We start from the raw sequence: 3,500 nt of genomic DNA on the forward strand, positions 1-3,500 counted from the left end.
ATTTCAATTGTTTTGTGGAATCCTTGAATAAACAAACCTGGACTGAGTTTGACCATGGTGACACTGGCACTTCCCAGGAGAACCAACCAAAGCTACACAGTGAACCACTAACACATGCACACACCCCGACTCCCGACTTCTGGAAACTGGACTTCAGGTCGACTCAGTTCTGTTTTATAAATCACCTGAAAGGGAAAATGATTCCTGCAGGAGACTGAGCTCTAAAGGTAACCCCTCATGTCCAAAGAACTGGACTATTCAAATGGTTTTGACTCCCAGATTGAAGACTTAAGGTAATACATTGTTTAAAACCCCAAAACTGAGGAATCTAGAGGAAAAAACCCACACAACCCAGATATTAACCATGCCTCCTCCATGTTCTGTAGCAAGGACCGGTTTCTTCTGATCATCCTGTATACTAAAGTTCCAAACTGTTCTCCGTAGTAAATGGTAAATGTGGTGTACTCATGTAGTGCTTTTCTACCTGGACCACAGGTCCCTTCACCCATAAACACATTCACAGACTGATGGTTCCGCCCTATCACAACCAGAGGCAATGTGGGGTTTGGTGTCCTGCTCAAGGGCACTTCAAAAAACCTGCAATTTCCAAAGAGAAGTCATCTTCCTTACTGCTGGACCACGGCCATTCTGCCATACGGATTGTTCCACTCCCCTTTGTGCCTTTTGGATTGTTCCGAACACCTTCTTGCCATGTGGATCATTCCAAACATCTTTGTGCCGTACGGATCGTTCCGAACAGTTCTGGACACTTTTGTGGCTTACAGATCGTTCCAACACGTCCAGATTGGTCTGTATGCCTTCAATGCTACACTAAATGTTCGAGTTCTGCTGCTCCAGTGTTTCTTTCTGTTTGTAGTTTTGTCATTAAAATAGACATAAAGTCAAACTCTGAGTTTAAATGTCAGACAAACAGAACTGATCACATCAATATTTTTGAAGTATGGACTGTTGGGAGTCTCTAAAAGTGTTTCAGCGTCACATGGAGACTCTGACTGTAATCTAACCACACCACTATTTATATCCACAGACACACTGAGTCAGGCGGTAGCTTCAGGCGAGCTCCACAGCGCTCTCTGATTGCTTCTTCCAGAATGTCATCTCTTTGATTTGTGAATCGTCATCGGACTTATCCTGTTTTCACAGCATCCAGGATAAAATAAGAGGCTGACGGTCTGAGTCCTGTCACAGCTGGCAGCGTTCTCCTCAGATCTTTTACTCCTGGATCACCGGAGCTTCCAGCTCCTTCACATCAGGAAACCTTTACAAGTCTGAACAGAAACAAAAATTCTATTCAGGTCCACCCTTGGTGGTCCGAGTCAGATCCCCCAGCTGGGACTTGAACCTGGGCCTTCTTGCGGTGAGGCAAGAGGGCTAACCACTCCACCACCGTGCTGGCCTATTATGACTGTTTATATTTTAAAATAGACCTACTAAACCGGACTGAGCAGTACCTCGTAGGGCCTCCATCGGCTCTAGGTTCATAGTGAAATGGAACGGTTGGGGCAGAGTCGCTAACGCCATCCGCAAATATAGCATTTAAGCTAGTGCTTCGTATGTTTTCTGGTTCTTGCGGTTTCCTGTGTTCTCTTTTGGTCACAAGTCTAAATTGAGAATGCCTTAAAACTATAGCAAGGCCCGGTCTGCGGTTGAAGACGTTCCTTACCATCCTTGTCGTTGCACTACAATGACACGCTAGCGGTCTACACCATGCACGTGTCGTGAAAACAAGCCGCTCAGGGGAAACCGGGCTTAAGAGGACCGTAAGTCTGTTTTACAGTTCCCTTTAGACTCGTCTGGTCACTGCAAGGAACGTCATAAAATGGAATGTAGCATTGTTGTGCGTGTGGTAGATGTATCATGAGGTATTGGTAGGGCTAATGGAAGTTACAGGTACGAGTGGTGCAGTGGTAGGATGTCCTTACACCTCACTCCAGTCGTCAGTAAGTGTGAGTTCTGGCTCCTTCTGGATTGTGCACAAATGCTGCTCGAGACATGCAACTTCCTGTCAGACACATACTTTCCCATTACTTACCCTTATGCGCTGTATGAGTGCTGCCCGCAGCATACCCATAGATAAAATATGCATGAACACTTTCTCTCTACGGGTTCACAATCTTAATTTTATGTCTGTTCCTTCGTATCCACTCATAAGGTCAGTTGTGACTAATGCTCATCAACGATAAACTTCAGCTCCATTGATCCTACGTTCCTCTAAACCGAACTGTTGAGTACATTTTTATTGGCAGTGGTGTCTGTCGGTTTATGTGGTGGTTTCACGGTGTGATAACAACATCTTTAAGTTGACGTAAAGTTATAAATACACATAATTATTTGCACTGACACAAACGGTCTCTGTTTCTATACCTGCCTGGGAGCTGAATCTGTGTGTTGGCGTTTCCACATCCACCAGATGCTGATACTCAGAGAGCGGAGGGCAGATTCCTGCAACGTTCAATTCAATCGCATTCACTTCAGTAATTTATAATTAGATTTAATGATCATCAATTACCCGCTAATAACGGAATCTGCTGTACTTGAAAGGCAGGAGCAGCGCTGAAGGAAAAGTGTGGTTCCCATGGTTACTGCGGTGAAGACACTCTTGTAAATGAGCATCACAAATGCCAGATAAGAGCACGAGATGCAGGCGGCGCCTTGCTTCCGCCGCGGCCTTTCAGTGAGAATGATGAAACCGGGAGGCTTTCTGGGCGCCGCTCGCTCTCAGAGGGAATTAAGAGAGCTTCACAGAGACGTGGAAACGCTTTGATAGAATCAAGACAACAATCACATCACCGAGAGTGGAGACAGGAACGGAGCACCTCCACAAACCAACACAGATGAAGGTTGAAGACTCCATCTGTGGACAGGAAGTCAGCTGACATCTACTTCCTGCTTCCTCAACCCGTTCTTCACTGGTGACCAGCACAGACGGACATTTGGATGGCTAGGAACAGTCTCTGGATTCCAGACACAAGCAGGTTCCTCCAAACACACAGACTGTTTGGGCTCCCTTCATTGACTGTGACTCCTCCCCCCTTGGCGTTCCAAACAGGAAGTGCCCGCTGAATCCCATAGACTTCTATAGAGCGATAACAGCTGTTCCTCAGTCATTCTATTGGTCAGAATAACGTCTTGATAATTTCATAATTTCTTTTTGTTTAGTTTAAGTTATTCAAATTATAAACAGACCAATCAGACGCCTCAATAAAAGTAGGCGGTCTTAGGTCAAATGTTTTGAATGTTTGATTGATGTTTGGTGGTGATGCTTCATCAAGCTCACTCCTGATTGGTCAGAGTGTGTACCATAGAGACGTTGACTCACGAGGACTGCTTACTGACGTGTTTTGGTGTTAAAATAGCGGCGTCCGCATTATTAAGAAATGGCGACTGAAATGACTTCAGCAGAACCTGTTCGGCCCGGATGGAGTCACATGACTCAGCACAAAAGGAAGAACCAACCAGAGGAAGCTTGTCTAGAACAT

Source organism: Oryzias melastigma, linkage group LG2, assembly GCF_002922805.2.
Source record: "Oryzias melastigma strain HK-1 linkage group LG2, ASM292280v2, whole genome shotgun sequence".
Classification (NCBI taxonomy): domain Eukaryota; kingdom Metazoa; phylum Chordata; class Actinopteri; order Beloniformes; family Adrianichthyidae; genus Oryzias; species Oryzias melastigma.